Below are 21754 nucleotides of genomic sequence, written 5' to 3' on the forward strand. Positions count from 1 at the left end.
CTATAGCTACATTGAAAATATAAAAAATGTTGTAGAATTTGTATTGGGCATTGGTTAAAACAGTGCAGCTCTGAACACCTAATTATCAAAAAATATGAGAGAATGACAGAAATAAAACAAAGAAATGAAAGATCTTTGTTTATGTAACAACTTTCATTATCCCAAAGCACTATATAACCAATGAAGTACTTTGAAATGTAGTCACTGTTGCAATATAGGGAAATGTGACAGTCAAGTGGCAAGTAGCTAAATTAACAGAAAATTGGTTTTCAATACTGTTCAGGGGATAAATATTGGAAAGGATACCGGGAAGAACTCTCTTTTTCTTTGATTGGTTCCACAGGATCTTTTACATCCAACTGAGGGGGCACAAGACATCTCAGTTAAACTCATTATTTAAAAGATAGCACTGTCAACTATGTAGTACGCTGTCCGTTAAGCACTGAAATAAAACATAGGATACAGAAATGGTACCAGGAATGAGAGGTTATAGCTTTGGCGAAGGATTGAAAAATTGAGGTTTCACTTTACTGTAACAAGGAGTTAATGAGATCTTTAGACATTTTCAAAATTAGGAAAGATTGAGAGTGCATTGAGAGAGAGAGAGAATGTTACCACAAGTTAGAAAACCAGTTTTAAAAAAGGGCACAGATTGAGGATGAAGACAGAACTTAGATTTTTTTCAGAGGGTAATTAATTAGGCATCAAGTGGCTAATGAGACCCATTTCTCCAAAATGGAATTGGATAGGTATTTGAAAAAGTATATACAAGGATAAAAGTTAAGATTAGGAAGATAGAATTGGAGAAGTAGCTTCAGGAAAGGCAGCACAAGTGGAATAGGCCAATCGTATAGTTGGTGATATTCAGAGGCTGGAATTGAGATATTTACTGGGACAAAACGTTGGAACAAAACATCAAATCAGGACAATAATTGACCGAAGTGTGTAGAGACAATAGCCGAAGTGCAAATATGTTTCAGTCTCTAGTACAGTGTGAAGCACAAATCAATGTATTAAATAAAGGAGCACTCGTGGAAAAACAAACTGCTTCAGAAGTGCAAATGGACAGTGTAAGCAGTTAACCCACTTGCGTGATGAAAAAGTGACAGTCAAGCATCAACTTGTTTTCAGAACAGTGATGGAAGACTTCCCAGGGGTCTTAAATCATTGTGGCATGGAATATAACAGAACACTTAAAATACAGGAGAGCTATTTTAATTGTTTTGAGTGTATAAACACCCTTCAGTCAATACATTTAAAATTTTATGTTGCGAGAAAGCTGCTCATACTTTAAACATGTAAACAGAGTGGAGTTGGGATTCGAAGTTAAGTAGTACAAATCAATAGCTAAATGGCAGTGATGGTCTCAACTGCAATGAATTGCAACTTGATTTTGAGTTTCACCTCTGCTTCCCACACGCCACTTCATCGTTTAAATTTCTAACCATGTAAAGATGGTAATTCACGTGGAGGTTGCTTGGGACGCACACACTGGTAATGTTCCTGTATCTCCCCACTAAAAATCCTGCTTCACTCGCGAAACCGGACATGTGCTGGCGGAATATCTGACAACAGTTGTCAGTGAACATCAGCCATGCACTGGCCAATGGGATCCACTGAATAACAATCAAGGAATAACAATAGGAACCAAGGCTTGGGACAATCATAACAACCCTACTGCTGTTTCCTGAACTCGAGTTCAACACAATTTAGAGGTCAGTGGTAGTTTTCCATTCTATGCTCAATAGGTGTTAAAGATTCTCCTGACTATAAGTCATTTTTGTTCTGCCAAATTTATTGTTAAATACTATCACTTTGTCAGTTTAATAAAGTATGAAGCAAAGTGATGCTAATAATGTTTTAAATGATTCTTGAAATAAAATTTGGATAAATTAATACATTAATTAGAATTAATTAAACCATCTGCCACAAACCATAAATCTTTACATCATTTGGCAGTATCATCATTTCAGTGCCATGAAGTGGAAGTAACTGGATTTTTAAATAGCTTTGAAGTGACACTTGTATACTGGCAATCAAAAGATCTTAAAAATTAATGAAAACAAACTTTTACATTCTACCTTTATGAATGTGCACAGATAATAGTAATTAGAGAGTTAACAGATGAACAATACGCAACCCAGCTGTTAATGCTGGACAATTAAGATTTCATTCTCATTTTAGGACAATTAAGAGAAATGGTCAAAGAAAAAGATTTTAAAATTAATCATGCAGAATTGCTTCATTCGCTTACTGGAAAAATCTTCAAAAATAATTACGTTTTCAACAATAAGCTAAACAAAGTCATGATGAATCTCTTCCTGTAACTATCGTCTCGTCCATTCAAGAAATGAGATCCAACAACCAAATCTGCAATTGAGCTCAAAGCATTTTGGGAGGGGAGTCAGCCTTCAAGCTAATGCTTACAACCTCACCCTCCCATGCAAAACCAAGAACATAGTGCAGAAGGAGGCCATTCAGGCAATCAAGTCTGCACCGACCCACTTAAACCCTCACTTCCACCCTATCCCCGTAACCCAATAACCCCTCCTAACCTTTTTGGTCACTAAGGGCAATTTATCATGGCCAATCCACCTAACCTGCACATCTTTTGACTGTGGGAGGAAACCAGAGCATCCGGAGGAAACTCACGCAGACACGGGAGAACGTGCAGACTCTGCACAGACGTGACCCAGCGGGGAATCGAACCTGGTACCCTGGCGCTGTGAAGCCACAGTGCTGTCCACTTGTGCTGCTCCTTAAGTGTATTTAAATCTGAAAATTGTCAAATGCTGCGACCATGATCATTGTATGTGAATTGCATGGAAATAAAATAAATCTCAACATACAGTCTGAAGCAATAAAGCAAAAATCTCACAAAGTAACATGAAGATGAGAGGTGTGGGATGTAAGCGCCTCAGTTGGAAAGGGACAGGGGCTGAGCGCACAGGAATTGTTCTTTAGCAACTACATGTTGAACATGTTTGCAATATATAAATCGTCATGCACTTTGTAAGAATCAGTTATAAATGAGGGATCTGGTTTTTAAAAAAGTTTACTACTGTAAAATATTTCTAATTTCTCCCGAGAGAGGTAGATCAAAAATCAGGGCGCATGTCACCCTATTACCCATTTTCCTTAAGCTACTAATAAGTTGTCAGTGTACACAATTTATGTACTATCATGGCACACCATCTACTACTTTTAGAATCATTGTTTTTTAATTATGCCACTGTCATTCAGCTTCTTCCCATCTCAATGTTTTCGTCTGTCCTTTTCCAACTCATCTATTCCTCCTGATTGCTACTCATTTTCTGCTATGATTTCATAGAATTCCTATAGTGCAGAAGGAAGTCACTCGGGACGTCAGGTCTGCACCGACTCGAGGCGAAACCCCCCGGACTGGAGGCCTGGGTAAATGATATGGCGGGGTTCATTAAACTGGAGCAGATAAAGTTTGCCCTGAGAGGATCGGCTCAAGGGTTCACCAGGCGGTGGCAGCCATTTCTCGACTACCTAGGGGAACGTTAGAGGGAAGACAGATGACCAGCAGCAGCAACCCAGGGGGGGGGGGGGGGGGGGGGGGGAGGGGTTAGTTTAGGTCAAAGATAAAGGGGTTTTGTTACTTGTGTATTGTTTAAAATTTCTGTATTGTTATTGTTGCGTTTGCTTTGTAAGAGGGGAAAAATTGTTGTTTGGGAAAAAATTTTCAATAAAACATTTATAAAAAAAAAGGTCTGCACCGACTCTCTGAAAGACCTAGGCTCCCGCCCCCGCCCTATCCCCATAACCCCACCTAACCTGCACATCTTTTGACTGTGGGAACACCCAGAGGAATCCCACACAGGCACTTTGCTGTCAAATCCTTTCTTTTTGGATAATTCAAAACATGTTAAAGCTCATCAGGTTGAGAGGGGGGCCCATAAATATTGATAAATCCCCAATTAAAAACAGAAGTAGTGAAAACAGTGGCCAGATACACAACAGAAATGCAAGGCATACAATTAATTAATCACCACACAATACAATGCCAGGTAGAAATGGTAAAATATGCGCACAGGTCCACTAAAATCTCCAGTACATTTCATAAAATAAATGCAGCCTAGTCATTGTTTTAATGCCACAATATTGACTCAGATAAAATTTGCAGTGAATATTTAAGTTTCCTTTTTAGTCTGATACAAAATCTGAAAACATTTCTCCAAAGGATTTTGGAAAATGTAGTAAAATTGTCTACACAGCTAGGGACAGGGTGTTTTTTTAAACATTTTGAGTCTGTCAGTTTATGGTCAGCTGTTTCTATGACCTATTATGGCTGATGCTTTATAAGAACCACTGACTTTTCTTAACACTTGTGGCATAACAGTGCATGAAGAAACTTTTTAAAACCCAGCAGTAACGGAAGTGACTGTTTGGAAACGTTGACTTTACACAGTTGCACCAATAAAGGACAGGTATGTAGTAGAGACCCCACTGAATAGTGGTTCCTGAGAATTTAGTCTTTTACATTTGAGGTGCAGTTCTGCACCTGTTGCTTGGTTCAGTTTCAGCATATGCAAATACAACATAAGCTGACCAGGATACACTACGCTGCATGTATTTGCAGGACCACGGAAAGGAAGATATGTGCTTTTTATTCTTGGGATACATCGAGAAATAGATGAATGTGGCTGAAATGGGTTGGGGGCTGCCACATCCTGATGCTTTTCTAAGCATTTCCAACGGTCTCACTGCTTCCAAGACATACTTTGCCTTCCTGGAATAGAGGTGGAAGAGATGCTTGGGTGCGATGCTTGAATTAATTCATTTGACTGGCATGCAGGTTTAAATCCCGGGACCAGCTCACAGATGCTGTTTTAGTAAATAAATGGACTTGATATTGCTATCAAAATATCTCAGCATTTTATGATGTCTTCAGTGATCCAAACTGAGGTTCTTCACAGTGAACATCCTGGTGGCAAGCATCAGAACAATGTTCCTGTTTGGCGTGTCATGCACAAGTGCATGGCTGTGCCGTTATTTCTTTACCAGTTTCTTTTCCACCAAACAATGCCACTTATGAACCAGTCTGAATCTATCACCTTGGGTCTTCAGGCAAATCCAGAAGATTTCTTGATCAACTGCTCAGAAATTGGATTCTAGGATAATTTCTGCTTTAACCTGTGGCCAACAAGGCCATCTACCAAATACTTTCACCAAACATCTGTATGATCCTGGGTTAAATTCACTATATCTCTACTGTTTATAGTAGATATTCTCCAACAGAAACACTGTGACAAGTTGCACTTCTGTTGCAGTGTGCAATGTTTACAGTGAAATTTGCATGCCAGACATCCACACAAATATTGGAATGGTGACTTCTAGTGAAAATATAGTCATACACCATCTTCCACAAAGACTGTATGTCAGTCCCTAATACTGGGATTTTCCAGTCATAAAAAAACATTCAGTAAAACTTTAATTACATATTGTGTTTTGGAAAAAAAGGCTTTTACCAATACCATTGTTATTGCTAAGTTGCATTGATTATTATTATTGAAGTGTTCCCACTCCATTACGAATCGGCCATTGTTCCATTTAGCCCTTTCCAACCACTCTGCTTGCACTTTCATGGCAACTATCTGAAAATGTTCAATATGTATCTTAATATTAGAGGAATATTACCAGGAGCAGGCCATCCAGCCCCATTTAGTGAAATTCACTGTGGTAGTATTGTTATGTTGTTAAGATACACAGGTGAAGATCATTGTTGAATTAAATACTTTGATCACACAGAAACAGGGGACTTGGAAACTGGGGGCAGAGGAAAGCTATGAGGCTGAACAAACTCAATAAACTCTTCGTAAAGAACAGCTGTGTCTTGGTTCTGACTTCACCTTCACTTTTATCAACATTAGTAGCAGAGAATGATTGGCCTAAAAACTTACTTTCAGACAGAGATTGTTATCGGAGTTAGTTTGGAGAAGAATGGCTGAAACCAAATGTAAAGAATATGGGTCTGATTTTGTTGTTCTGTGAAGCTGAAGCTTATGACCAATGGATGCAGACATGTAATACATCCATGTAATACCAAAGAAAAACCAAGGTATGCTTTGGCGCCTTCACTTTCCACCAGAAGGATCAGGTGCAAAGTACTTTTGGAGCTAGAGCACGGAGGAAGGTTTGAATGCACTCTTAATTTTTGAACAAAATCAAGATGATCTGTTCAATGCATACGAGGCATGGTCAAACTTGCAAATTTAGAAGACTGTGTAGCCATCTGGGATGGCCACTTACAAAGGATCCCAGGAGACTTCCGGGTGCGGCTATGCGGAGCTGAGCCGCACGATTCGGCAGCTCCCGATACCACGGACTTTCAGGCTCGCTAGAAGAGCCCCAATGGAACCTTTTTTGATACTAACCCGTGGGGAAGGTAAGAGGGGGGTCCCCCTCCAACTTTTATGAAACGGACTCGAAGCGTAACGGCCACAAAATTGGCATTGGAGCAATGGGAAAAACCGGGGAAAAAAGACAAAATGGCGGCGGCCAGAGCCAAAGTGGAGCTGCAGGAGTTTATCAAGCACTGCTTCGAGGAGCAGCGCGAGGAGATGCGTAAGGAAATGCTGGCGCCTATGCTTTCGGCAATCGAAGGACTAGGGATCACTCAGAAGGTCCACGAGGTTCAGATCCAGGAGGTACAAAAAAGAGTTGGTCAGAACGAGGACGAGATCTCGGGCCTGGTGGTGAGAGTGGAGCAGAACGAGGCGCTACACAAGAGGTGGGCGGGAAGACTCGAAGACCTGGAGAACAGGTCAAGGAGAAAGAATCTGCGGATCCTGGGTCTCCCTGAAAGAGCGGAGGGGGCCGAAAGCCGGGACATACGCGAGCACGATGCTCGGGGCGATGATGGACAAAGAAGCCCCTTCGAGTCCGCTGGAGTTGGACGGGGCACACCAGGTGCTGGCGAGGAGGCCCCGGGCAAATGAGCCGCCAAGGGCGATGGTGGTGAGGTTCCACCGGTTCACAGACAGAGAGTGGGTCCTGAAATGGGCCAAGAAGGAGCGGAGCAGTAAGTGGGACAATGCAGAGATCCAAATATACCCGGACTGGAGCACAGAGGTTGCAAAGCAGAGAGCGGGTTTCAGCGCGACTGTGGGTCACATACAAGGGCCAACACTACTACTTTGAAACACCTGAAGAGGCGTGGACATTTATACAAACCGAAAAGTTGGACTCTAACTGAGGGTTTGTGAGGGTGGGGGGGATATTTGAAGTTTGATGTGAATGGGCCGGTGAAGAGGGCTCAAGTGTTCGCGCACTTAACGGAACTGAAGGCAGACGTGGTCATGCTCCAAGAGACACACCTGAAGGTGGCGGGCCAGGTCAGGTTAAGAAAGGGATGGGTAGGACAGATATTCCACTCGGGACTGGACGCAAAGAATAGAGGGGTGGCAATATTGGTGGGGAAGCGGGTGTCGTTTGAGGCCAAGAATATAGTAGTGGACAACGGAGGTCGGTATGTAATGGTGAGTGGTAGGTTGCAAAGGACGCGGGTGGTGTTGGTAAACGTATACGCCCCGAACTGGGATGATGCAGGATTCATGAAGCGCATGTTGGGGCGCATTCCGGACCTGGAGATAGGAGGCCTGATAATGGGAGGGGACTTCAATACAGTGTTGGATCCAGCACTGGACCGCTCCAAATCAAGGACTGGAAAGAGGCTGGCGGCGGCCAAGGTGCTCAGGGGGTTTATGGATCAGATGGGGGGAGTGGACCCATGGCGGTTTGCAAGGCCGCAGGCCAGGGAATTTTCTTTCTTCGCCCATGTACACAAAGCCTACTCCCGGATAGATTGTTTTGTTCTGGGCAGGGCGCTCATCCCGAGGGTGGAGGGGACGGAGTATTCGGCCATAGCCGTTTTGGACCATGCCCCGCACTGGGTGGAACTGGCGCTGGGAGAGGAGCGGGACCAACGCCCGCTGTGGCGGCTGGATGTGGGACTGCTGGCGGACGAGGTTGTGTGTGGGAAGGTGAGGGGGTGTATCGAAAGGTACTTGGAGGCCAATGACAACGGGGAGGTGCGGGTGGGGGTGGTATGGGAGGCGTTGAAGGCGGTGATCAGGGGAGAGCTAATCTCCATTAGAGCTCATAGGGAGAAGACAGAGGGCATGGAAAGGGAGAGGTTAGTGGGGGAGATTTTGAGAGTGGACAGGAGATACGCAGAGGCCCCGGAGGAAAGATTACTTGGGGAAAGACGACGGCTCCAGACGGAGTTTGACCTGTTGACCACAGGGAAGGCGGAGGCACAGTGGAGGAAAGCGCAGGGGGCGATCTACGAGCATGGGGAAAAGGCTAGTCGGATGCTGGCACACCAGCTCCATAAGAGGATGGCAGCAAGGAAAATAGGGGGAGTCAAGGATGGAAGGGGAGCCACGGTTCGGAGTGCGATGAAAATAAACGAGGTATTTAAGGCCTTCTATGAAGAGCTGTACAGATCCCAGCCCCTAGCGGGGAAAGAGGGGATGAGACGATTCCTAGACCAACTGAGATTCCCGAGGGTGGAAGAGCAGGAGGTGGCTGGCTTGGGGGCACCAATTGGGTTGGAGGAGCTGAGCAAGGGTTTGGGGAGTATGCAGGCGGGGAAGGCCCCGGGACCGGACGGGTTCCCGGTGGAGTTCTACAGGAAGTATGTAGACCTGTTGGCCCCGTTACTAGTGAGGACCTTTAACGAGGCAAGAGAGGAGGGGATCCTGCCCCCGACAATGTCAGAAGCGACAGAGGAGGGGACCCTGCCCCCGACAATGTCAGAAGCGACAGTTTCTTTGATCTTAAAGCGGGACAAGGACCCACTGCAATGTGGATCGTACAGGCCGATCTCGCTCCTCAATGGGGATGCAAAGTTGCTGGCAAAAGTGCTGGCCACGAGGATCGAGGACTGTGTCCCGGGGTGATCCATGAAGACCAGACGGGATTTGTAAAGGGCAGGCAATTAAACACAAACGTGCGGTGGCTTTTAAACGTGATGACGATGCCATCGGAGGAGGGAGAGGCGGAGATAGTGGCAGCTATGGACGCGGAGACGGCCTTTGACCGAGTAGAGTGGGAGTACCTCTGGGAGGCGCTGCGTAGGTTTGGGTTCGGGGGAGGGTTTATTAGTTGGGTTCAGCTCCTTTACAGAGCCCCGGTGGCGAGTGCAGTGACGAACCAGCGGAGGTCGGAGTACTTTTGACTGTACCGAGGGACGAGACAGGGGCGCCCCCTGTCCCCCCCCCCCTGCTGTTCGCATTGGCGATCGAACCATTGGCCATGTCATTGAGGGAGTCTAATAAATGGAGAGGGGTGGTCCGAGGGGGAGAAGAGCATCGGGTGTCGCTATATGCGGATGACCTGTTGCTGTACGTGGCGGACCCAATGAAGGGGATGGTGGAGGTCATGCAGACTCTGAGGGAGTTTGGGGAGTTTTCGGGCTATAAGCTCAATGTAGGGAAGAGTGAGCTCTTCGTATTACAGGCAGGGGACCAGGAAAGAGGGATAGGGGACCTACCGCTGAGGAGGGCGGAGGGGAGCTTTCGGTATCTGGGGATCCAGATAGCCAGGAGTTGGGGGGCCCTACATAAACTGAACCCGACGAGGTTGGTGGAGCAAATGGAGGAGGATTTCAAAAGATGGGACATGTTACCGCTCTCGCTGGCAGGTAGAGTACAGTCGGTCAAAATGGTGGTCCTCCCGAGGTTTCTGTTTGTGTTTCAGTGCCTCCCCATCGTGAACACCAAGGCCTTTTTTAAGAGAGTAGGTAGGAGTATTATGGGTTTGTGTGGGTGAATAAGACCCCGATGGTAAGGAGAGGGTTCCTGGAACGCAGTAGGGACCGAGGAGGGTTGGCCCTGCCAAATCTAGGGAGCTACTACTGGGCAGCAAATGTGGCGGTGATCCGCAAGTGGGTTATGGAGGGAGAGGGGGCGGCATGGAAGAGGAAGGAGATGGCGGCCTGTAAAGGAACGAGCCTGGTGGCGTTGGTGACGGCACCGCTGCCGCTCTCGCCGACAAAGTATACCACGAGCCCGGTGGTGGCGACAACGTTAAGGATCTGGGGCCAGTGGAGACGGCATCGGTATGGTCCCCGATCAGAGGTAACCACCGGTTTGTTCCGGGGAAGATGGACGGGGGGGTTCCAGAGCTGGCATCGGGCGGGGATTAGAAGAATGGGGGACCTGTTGATTGACGGGACGTTTGCGAGCTTAGGGGCACTGGAGGGGAAGTTTGAGTTACCCCCGGGAAATGCCTTTAGATGTATGCAGGTGAGGGCTTTTGTGAGGAGACAGGTGAGGGAATTCCCGTTGCTCCCGGCACAAGAAATTCAAGACAGGGTGATCTCGGGTGAACGGGTCGGGGAGGGCAAGGTGTCAGCAATACACCAGGAGATGAAAGAAGAGGGGGAAGCGCTGGTAGAAGAGTTGAAGGGTAAATGGGAGGAGGAGCTGGGGGAGATCGAGGAAGGTCTGTGGGCTGATGCCCTGGGTAGGGTTAATTCCTCCTCCTCGTGTGCCAGGCTCAGCCTGATACAATTTAAGGTGGTTCACAGAGCTCACTTGGCGGGAGTGAGGTTGAGCAGGTTCTTTGGGGTAGAGGACAGATGTGGAAGGTGCTCAGGGAGCCCGGCGAACCATGTCCATATGTTTTGGTCATTCCCGGCACTGGAGGGGTTCTGGAGAGGATAACATGAAGAGTCGGGGAAACTGGCACGTACGGGAGAGAGCCAGTGTACAAAGTTATGTAAATATACTATTTTGTCAGGTATATGTCTTGCTCCGTGTGATTTCTTGTTTTTTTTGTTACGGGGGGGGGGGGGTATTGTTTGTAAGGGAGAAAAATTGTGTTAAAAACTATAATAAATATATACATTTTTTTTAAAAAACAAAGGATCCCAGGAAATATGGTCAACCCAGGACTCAAGACGCTCAGAGCCTTTGTATATTGGCAACTCAGAAAACTAGACGCTATCGAAACCCTCAGCTAATTTGCATTCTAATGGACCATTTCCCCAGAACAAAATACCTGTACTCAGGTAACAGATACAGAAACAGACTCATTGGCTCCACTCCCTTTGCTCAGGGAGCCCAAAAAGCCAAAGTCAATGACCGCTCAGGACACACCCTTTATTTGCCAAAATCGAAGGTAGTAATCGAAGCCTGCCAAATTATTGGGTCCAAAGCTAAGGACCACTCAAAAGAGCGCAAAACCCCAGAAGGATAAAGAGAGACATGGTCATGTGTTCGGTCTATTTTGGCCCCGCCCTACGCCTAAAACCAAGTGCAGCTTCACAACCAGAAAACAAGTTCAAGACCAACGATCGCTACCAGACGGATGAGCCCAGCAGAAACAAAGTCACTTCTCCAGACACAGCCACGCAAGATCCGAACAAAGGCCTTTTTCCTCTGCATAAAGCTGGTTGCCTGAAGTTAAGTACAGGTTGTTGTAGTATTAGGTGTAATTTAACTTGTAGTGTTCTATGTTGCATGTCAACGTAATTCTTGTGTGTAAATAAATGATCATTGAACTTGAACTAACTAACTGGTTGTTGTGTCTTTGATCGATATCCGGTAAAACCTTGTGGTGGTATCATTTGATACCTGGCAACTCTGAAAAGCAATATCATTAATAACTGTCATATCAGTATCCAGTTAAAAAGAGCAACATTATTGGTGTTTCCAGTACGAATTGGCAACAACTGGACAGTTATTCCATAGAAAAATATATCATGCAATTTAACGGTTCATATACCAGATTGCAGAGATTCTATTTGGAGACCCCTAAATCAGTGTTTGCTCTCAAATTGTTGGATTGTGCTAAAGTATCGAACATGGATAGGCTCGTGGTCTTGACTTGAGTTAGAGTCTCAGAAAGAGATATGCTTTCGGAACAGATGTTTGAAGCTTTAAAATAAGTTCAGGGAAACATTCATTTTCAACCACTTGCATGGCACCAAAGGGATATTCAGAGGTAACACAAACGATGGAGTATTCAAGGCTGGCAACATTTAGAGAATGCTTCGATATGGGGTCCAAGCATGAAGATGAAAGAACCACAAAGTAAATAAATGAGGATAGACCCTTTTGGTAGCTCCAACAGATGACAGGAATTGAGTAACTGAGGAGAATCAACCCCAGGAATAACCAAGGAACCGTAAACAGATGCTTCTGGAAGGGGAAAAAGACGATACTGATCAGTCAGGAGGAATTGTACTGGTCCCCAAGTGCTTTAGTTCGGTAATGGTGTTCTAGTTGCAGACTCATTCAATTGTGCTGTGTTGGACCGTAGGTGCAAGCCCATAGTACGTGGAGTAGTTAAAGTGTTACCTGGATTTTCAAAATAGCAAAGGCCGAACGAAGTAAGTTTAAGGATGATGAAAGATGCGCTTACTTCAGGTTTGGGGACGATAACACAAATCACTAAAGAGTGGTCATTCTGTGTTATATTGCTGGGATAAACCATTTGATCAGCTCAGATGGTGTATCCATTGAAATAGCCTTATGGCTGAATAAGCAGTTTATGAAAAAGGCTTAAACAAAACTAGATATGGAACACTATAAGGCAATTGTTTGTGGGAAATCTATAGATTTTCAATTTAAGTATTATTTTATTATTTTAACAAGACCCAACACTTCTAATCATGATGTTAAAGAGGGTTCATGACATTAGGAGGTAGGAGTTTAAAGAAAAAAAATGCAAATTGTTGTAAAACTACATTAGTAGTTTTCCCAAACATTTTGTCAAAGGTTAAAACTTCTACTAAAGGATACACGGGTAATAGATGAATATGCTTAACTAGAGATCAGTGAGAAATGATATATCTGTAAAAAAAAAAAATGAGGACCTCACCATGACCCGCCGAGTGTCTCCAATTAGCAAGAGACTCGAGTGAAATTGTAGCAAAGGAATTCGCAGTATTGGCAAGGACAAAAACATGTTTCTCTTTACGGCAAATGGGTTCAGTCCTATTAACAATAATATCTATTAAAGACAAAAAGGTAAATCTGTACAAGATAATAGAAAAATGGATAGCAACCGGGCTGGGGGCATCCGCTAAATTCCTAACTGGCAATTGCAGGTTGGGGTGGGGGGTTGTCAACGATAAATGTAAAAGTACATGTGAAAATATGTGCGCTAATCATTTTCTATGGGATAATAGATATTCAACAAAGAATGTGACTGAGAAAGGGTTAACGACCGACCTTGCTAGTATAAAAATGTTAGAGAGAAAAGAGTTCTCTAAGCTGAGATGGGTCGAGGCAAACCACCAATTATCAGACTGTTTTACAAAAAAGGAACGCTTGCTTGAAGAAATTGGTGGAGGTTCGAGAAGAGAGTCAGCTTGTATTATGATGGATTACGTGAAGATGTGAAAAATCATTTTTTTTAGATTTGTTTTCAAATTTGTGTTATAATTTTTATTATTTAAAGAGGAATCTGTTAATATATTAATTACATTGTTAAGATACACAGATGAAGGCAAGGGTATTTTTTAATTAAGTACTTTGATTAAATCGAAATAGGGGACAGTTGAGACACTTGTGGGGGAGGCAACAAAGGAGAGCTGAGACTGAACAGTCAATTAATTCTCAGTAAAGAGCAGCACTGTGTCTTGGCTTTGACTTCACCAACTGGTTTGGATTATGTCAACATATTGCTCCATGTCATTTGATACTTTCAAAATCTGTCAATCTCAGGCCTGAAAATTTCAATTGACACCCAGCATCCACAGCCTTTTGGTGAGTTACAAATTTCCACTACACTTTTGTGAGAAGTCTTTCTTGATTTCACTAATAAATGGTCTAATTCTAATAATTCCAAAGTTATTCCTTTAGTCCGGATTCCCCAATTAAAGGGGAGAAATTCTCTGCACCTAACCGGTTAAATCTTTTAATTACAAACACAATTGGATGCTGCAAATCTGAAATAAAACAAAAAGTGCTTAAAATACTGCTATGAGAGTACTCTTCAGGTTGATGACCTTTTAGAACTGTTCTGATTGAAGGTCATTGATTTGAAACTTAGATATCTAGTATGTTTATTTAAAATAAATTTAGAGTACCCAATTCTTTTTTTTCCCCAATTAAGGGGCAATTTAGCGTGGCCAATTCACATAACCTGCACATCTTTGGGTTGTGGGAGTGAGATCCATGCAGGCACGGGGAGAATGAGCAAACCCCACACGGACAGTGACCCGGGGTTAAGATCAAACCTGGGTCCTCGGTGCTCTGAGGCAGCAGTGCTAACCACTGCACCACCGTGCTGCCCTGTTTTTGTTTTAGATCAAACCTCATTCTCCTGCATACATGGCAACACAACGACCTGCCAACCCAAGGGTTGCAGGACAAGGTGGTGTCGAAAACAGGGGTGGGTGAGGGCAGAGTGTCGGAGAGCTACAAGGAATTAATGGACTGGAAGAGCACCCTGATAGAAGTCAAGCACAAGTGGGAGGAGGCTTTGAGGAGAATGAACGCATCCTCTTCGTGTGCAAGGCTTAGCCTTATTCGATTCAAGGTAGTTCACAGGGCACATATGACAGCGGCCAGGATGAATAGGTTTTTGAGGAGGTGGAGGATAGGTGTGGGCGGTGCACGGGTGGGACCACGAATCATGTCCACATGTTTTGGGCCTGTCCAAAGCTGGAGGGGTTCTGGCAGGGTTCTAACGTTATGTTGGAGGTGTTAAGTGTGACGGTGGTCCCGAGTCCAGAAGTGGCAATCTTTGGAGTGTCGGAAGACCCAGGATCTTGCTGGAATGGAAGTGTGTGTGCATATATATATATATGGTGTGAGAGGGAGGGAGGAGGAGGAGGAAGAGAGAACATTTTTAAAAATACATGGCAACACACGCCGCATTTCTAAACACTTAATTAATTAACCTTCTAAGACCTAGATATCATTCTGGTGAATCGGCACTGAAACACTGCAAGGTCAATATATGCTCCCTGAATGTTAAATGATATGACCATTTCCAATAATTGAAGGCTGCTTCTTAAATAATTTCTCAACATAATGTTGTTTATTGTAATTGCTTATATGTAGTCAAGCCCCTATGTGAAACGGAATGTTCTGTTACAATAAAAAGTTTGGACACTCCTACATCAGGAATGTTTCAGCAGATCTTTGCAACTAGACAGACAGCCTTTTGAATAAACAAATGATAAAATGTCCCCGTATTGCTAATACAAAGTTAGTTTATACCTTTAGTTTCTAAAGCACATATACCTCTCTTGGTTTTGCATTAACTTCTCTCCAAATGCAACTTACTAAATTACATTTAAAAACGTAACCACTCATTAATGATTTTTCCAAGAATATATTTCAAATCCATACATACCCTTTACAAGTCTATGATCTGAGCCACCAAATCATCTATTGTTTCCAATGTGACTATAATGTTTCCTCAGAGTCCTCCTTGTGCACTTGCATGCACATTAACTCTATTCGGATCGATCATTTAAGGGCGAGATGAGGAGAAATTACTTCACTGAAAGGGTTGTGAATCTTTGGAGTTTTTACCTCAAGAGGGTTGTGGATGTTCCATCGTTGAATATATTTAAGACTGGAATAGAGAGTTTTTTTGGTGTCTCAGGGAATTAAGAGAAATGGGAAGTGGATGGAAAAATTAAGTTGAAGCCCAAAATCAGCCATGATTATATTAATGGCGGGCAGGCTCCGACATAACGTCAGCAAACCCCTGCCAGAACCCCTCCAGCTTTGGACAGGCCCAAAACATGTGGACATGATTCGTGGTCCCACCCGTGCACCGCCCATATGGCCTGCTCTAGCTCCTATTTCTTGTGTTCCCAAATTAATATTCTCTCCTCAGTGAAGGAGCACTTCTGTGTGCCAAGTCACCTCATTCAATTCTAAACTACAAACAATCCTCGATTTTACAACATTCAAGTTATGTGGAACAGCAGTTAAATTATTGGTAAGCTGACATCATATTTTGACCTCAACTGTCACTAATTTAATGCATTTATATGCTTATGTTGTATTTAATATAGGTTCAGACACACAGAAGTTCAAGGTAAACAGGCAAAGGGTGGCTTCATTATGCTCTCCACACAAACCAAGAAATTTGTGCTATGGTCTCAGCGACTAGTCAGGGCAAGAGTTGAGAGCATTTTACAATGTAAGGCACCCCCATGAGCGATTTCCGGCCTTGGTTCAGGAAGCAATCCCCCATTTATACCAATGTTTCAATGGGAAAATCAGCTTCAACTACAACGTTTGAACTTAATGATTGGTTTTCAGGAACCAATTGCGAGTCCGAGGATTGTCTGTACATATATCAGGAATCACCATGTATGCTGGATATGCATCATTCATATTTCTCTTTCACCCTGCTGCACTAGAGCAAGTTCCAATTGAAGGCTCAATTTTAAACTGGCTCTGCAGGCAGGGGTAATTTAATCTAATACCATGGGGTTCTTTATTGGTTCCCCAACTCGTCTGTGAAACCTACCAAATCATCTCGGTCTCCACATTATCCGACAATACTCAAGGGAATGAAAATTCTATTTTCCACTTGTTATCTTCCACTGGTATACTGCTAGATTCTTCTGGCATCAACCAAGGACAAGTGCTCTTGGTAGAAGGATTTGCATTCAGATTTTCACAGCAGCACTGAAGCATTTGGAAGGTGCAGTGACATCTCCGCACCCTGCTGCTTGCCCAGCCTGCTGCCCTGGTTGAAGTCATTTTCCACATTGAATTGCAATAGATACAGTTCAAAGACTTTTCTGGTCGAGGCGCCCCTTTGGTTCAGTTAATTTCTCAAACAAGTTTTGAGTACCAACTCAGGAGTACACAATCAATCTCTGGAACAAATGAAGAGGAAAGGAGGTCCAAACACAAGCTGCTGAAACTATTTTGAATCCCTGGTTAATTGGTTGTGAATCACGTTCTGATCTATGCAAATTAAAATGCACTGATTTACAGTACAATATGAAGAGATTTCCTCATACAAAAACAAGACACCATTGGGGTAACAATGAAGTTTGCAGATTCTATCTTGTGGTTTTGGTACAACTATTATGGTTGAGAAAATGATGGAAATCTTCTTTGAAATTAAACTTTAATTAGCTTTTGTGTAATTTAATATAAAAGAATCTTATTCTTGCTATTTTGTTGAGTAGTTACTTGATATCATAAAACTGTCTACCATACCTCAACAAATAATTCCAAGTCTGTCCAAGACTTTAATATTGCTCAAACCGGGAAGGGCCATTAAAAAGATATATATATACAGTTTAAGTATTGTCTGATTAGAGGCCAAAGCTGAGCGAAGCATTACCCACCCCTTTCTCAGCTTTCTGTTACAAAGAGCTCTGTTTAGGATTATATCAGATCAGGCATAATCTCTTTGAATGGCAGTGCAGACTCGATGGACTGAAAGACCTACTTCTTACAGTCACTACTCTCTTGAATGTTCCTCTTTGCTTCACGGTGCCGAGAACCCGGGTTTGGTCCCGGCCTGGGTCACTGTCCGTATGGAGTTTGCACATTCTCCCCGTGCCTGCGTGGGTCTCACCCCCCACACCTCAAAAGATGTGCAGGGCCACATAAATTGCCCCTTAATTGGAAAAAAGAATTGGGTACTCCAAATTTTTTTTAAAAGAACATTCCTTTCAATGCTCAAAATGCAATAACATTTCTACACTTGTACTTTGAAATCAAGCATCATTGAGACCTGTTCAAGGCTCCAAAACATAACCCCTTGAGTTATCTATATTCAATTTACGAGTTACGTTTTAAAAGCCAAGTTTTGGATCACTTCGTCACTATTTGCTGATTACCTGATGCCCCCAATTGACTTCCACACCAACTGACTTAAAATTGCCACCCTTTATGACAGACATGAAAGTCGTTACATTTCAGGTCATGACAAATTATATGATTCATCATTGTAAGTATTAGCAAGTGAGGTATCACAAGTAGTGACCCCATGTCTTTCAATTTTCTACGTAGCTCTGTTGTTTAACAGGTTGGGAGTGTAATGAAGTTAATTTCTCATGTAAAGCTTTCTGTCATGAACTCATGACTCAAAATTACTGAAGAGAACAGATGGCATAAAGTTAAGTGAATTCTGTAATCTATCTCTTGCTCCTTTTTTTGTCTGAGTAACAGAAGCTAACTCAAATTAGTACCTTATCCGGAACAAAATAGTCCATCAGTGGTTCAGAAAGATCAAGAATGTACAGTGATATCCCATACTATTTTGGGTGCACACTCCAAAGGAGAATGGTCTCATCATTTACATGCCCTATCAGATGTTTTGCACATATGCACATGCCATTTCATAAGAAATACAAACTTGGCTATGGAAGCTTCACTTGTGCAGGAAATAAATCTAAAGTATTAGCACCAACAAAGGGTCAAGATCCAAGGTGCAAAGTGTCTTAATTGAAAGCAACCTTTAAATATACCAAGTTAATCAGATATCTGGAAGTAAATCTTTTTAATGTAACAAATAAGAAATAGTGCTGTGACACAATACAAGTTCAATGCATTTCATTCTGACTTTCTCCAGCCGTATTTCTGTCGTAACTAGCTGTTGTGCAGCTGCTCGCAGGCTCCATTACAAGTGCATGTGTTCAGCTGACAACACTGCCAGAGATTACAACTTTCACAAATATGTCAATCAAAAGACACAAAGTGCATTGAAACCAGAATCAGCACTGAAGCACAAAATCAGTGTATAATTTGCATTGTAAACTGAAAGATGTGAACCTTAACTTTTGTCTCCCGGGTGCAGACATAAAAGAACAAAATTTACATTTCCCAAACATACCAGTCTCCAAATTGTCATCATACTACACTGGTTCAACACAAGAACAAATCACACTCAAGCCAAAATCCCAGCATTGAATGACTATCTTTCTTGTGTATCAGTAACTGTTCCCACTACCACCAGTGACAGATCTGCAATCAACAGCAACTGACTTAACTAGATGAGCATTAAACACAACATTGAGAAGGGGCGTTATTTGAGCCAGGTGCAATTCAAGTTTAGCAGGACTGTACATGGGACGCATCTTCCGCTCCCTCAATCCTATTGCTATTAAACGGATTACCCAACTTTCCTTCCCATGTTTGCTGATATTAACTGGTCTGTCTCCTCAGACAATATCCGTGTCCCTTTGAATCTGCCTTCATCACCTCACCTAAAAAATAAACAACCCTTGAACCATCCATCCTTGAAAACTGAAACCCAATCTACAACCTCCCTTTTGTCTTCAAAGCCTTGAACATGATGCCGCCTTTCAAATAGTGCCCTTCTCTCCTGAAAGTCCATGTTTGAACTGTTCCAATGAACATTAGATGAATGAAAATTTCCTTCAACTAAACATCGGGAAGACCAAAGTCATTATTTTTGGACCCCACCACGAACTCCATTCTCCAGCCACTGATTCCATTCCTCTCCCTGACAGCCGTCTGAAGCGGAGCTAGACTGTTTGCAACTGTGGTGCCATTTAGCTTCCAACCAAATATCTGTGCCATCACCAAGACCACCTATCTCCACCTCTAACATTTCTTATTCCACCCTCAGCTCTGCTGACACCCTCATATGCTTGTTATCTTGACTTTCTCAACACAGTCCTGGCTCCATTTCTCATCCTCTGTAACCTGAGACCCGTAAAACTCTTCTGCCTGTGGCCTAGTTCACACCAAGTCCTAAACACTCCTGCACTTGTTGACCAAGAGTGGCTCCTGGTTAAGCAATCTCAAAATTTGCATCCTTGTTTTAAAATCCCTCCATGGTCTTGCCCATCCTCATTGATGTCCAGCCTACAGTCCAGCTGATATTAGCAATTCTTGCAGGGAGATGGTGGAGTACTGGTAATGTCATTGGACGAGTAATCCAGAGACCAAGGATAAGGCTCTTGGGACAGAAGTTCAAATTCCATAACAGCCGGTAGAATTTGAGTTCAATAATTTTGGAATTGAAAGCTTGTTGCAGTAATGATGATTAAAGAAACTATATCATCGATTGTTCTGAAAAACCAGCTGGGTTTGCTAATGTTCTTCAGAGATAGAAATCTGTTTTCCATACTCTTAATTATGCTCAGAAATGGCTTAGCAAGCCACCCAAGGGCAATTAAGAATATGCAACAAATGCTGGTTTCGCCACTCACTCCACATCCCAAAGAATAAAAACTCCAATTCAGGCCTCATATATCCCCGATCTTAAAATCTCTATGACTAGCATTTGCGCCTCATCTGGAATCCCTGTTGAAATGTCTTCACCTCTTTCTACTCCTTTAAAATGCTCCTTCTTTGACCAAGCTGTTCAGTGCCAAATTTTGGTTAATAAAGCTCCTGCAAGACATCTTGGGATTATTAACTATCTTAAAGACGCTTTACAGGTGCAAGCAATTGTAATACGAAGCATTTTCCAACAGTTCAATGAGGCAGAATACAACAGTTTTACAGAAATCCTAGCATCAATGCTGAACCAGAAGAGCTCGGAATCTACCTCCAAGTTGGTAACAAAATGTAGAGATTACAATGGTTGAAGTACCAAAGTCGACCTACTTAGTATATTATAAAATCTATGTAAATGATTAGAGTGAGAGTAAATTGAAATCTCAGCTTTCCATACATTTTTACTTTAATTTATATAACTAGAATAGCTGGAATTGCTTCATATCCTGTGGGATCCTGAAAACAATGCAATAGGCATATTAATAGAACCAAGTGCATCAACAGTATCCCATGGTTACTTCCTGATAATACGCAAGTGATGGAGAGTTCACAAGATACATGCGCAACCAAGATCTAATTTTGGGGCCTGTTCTAACCATAAGTACTGAGGCACAGATTTTTTATTTTTTTTTTAATTCTTCATTTATCATTTTGTCCTGCTTCTTACAATATTCAACAATCTCATCAAGCCTTTCTGCAATTTTGTCAGATTTTCCAAACAGCTCTGAAGTATTGTAGAAAAATGTTACAATAAAGGTACAATGCAAGTTGGTAAAATGCAATCTTAAACAAGAATTAATATATGTTGTGATGCGCTATGATAGGCAAGATTCAGCAATGGCACACACAAATCTCCCATCAAGGTATGTAAACTGTCACATTACCGCCAAAATGAAATCGACAATGTAAGAGAAAGGTGTTCCGATTGGTATACCTTGATCAAGAATCTCCCAAATGATTTTCTGGGGGGGGTTGGTAACTCAATGTTAAATTTGTCCTATTACGTCATCAGGAATCCTCTGCGCTACAGCAACAGTCATTATAACCACATCTAGCTATTCAGAACTGTTTTACTTCCTCTGGAATGTCATTGTGTAACCTTTGGTTACAATGATTCACTGATAACACAACACATAAAACACAGACCATAGATTGCCAAACCATAGATTTAAATCTCGAATAACGCCCCTTCCCTCAACATTCAGGATACCAATCCGTCACTTACCAACAAGTTAAATCACTGACATTTGTAACTGCTCCCAAAAAGCTGTCAAATTCCAGCAGATGTCAACCAGATCGTTCCATGCAGCCTGGACCACCAAGACTGCTGTGGGAAAGAATACTGGATTGAGCAGAGGATGGGAGAGAGAGACAGCACTTGTTCAATTTTTCCAGACATCACAGAATCATGCAACACCAGAGGTGTTGACTCCCAGTTCCTTGGTCGAACTGTCCAGTTATTTCTATTCTCCTGATCATTGCCCCATACACCTGCAGTTCTTCCCCCTCCCTCCATAAAGTATGTATCCGAT

At 42.9% G+C, this 21754-nt stretch overlaps 1 protein-coding gene across 2 annotated transcripts in view; it reads right to left on the minus strand.

Moving 5' to 3' along the window:
• The window catches only part of strn (striatin, calmodulin binding protein), a 128214-nt gene that overhangs the window by 105353 nt on the left and 1107 nt on the right, over positions 1–21754 (minus strand). The window lies entirely within an intron of this gene.

The sequence above is a fragment of the Scyliorhinus torazame genome, chromosome 4 (assembly GCF_047496885.1).
Source record: "Scyliorhinus torazame isolate Kashiwa2021f chromosome 4, sScyTor2.1, whole genome shotgun sequence".
In the NCBI taxonomy this organism is placed as follows: domain Eukaryota; kingdom Metazoa; phylum Chordata; class Chondrichthyes; order Carcharhiniformes; family Scyliorhinidae; genus Scyliorhinus; species Scyliorhinus torazame.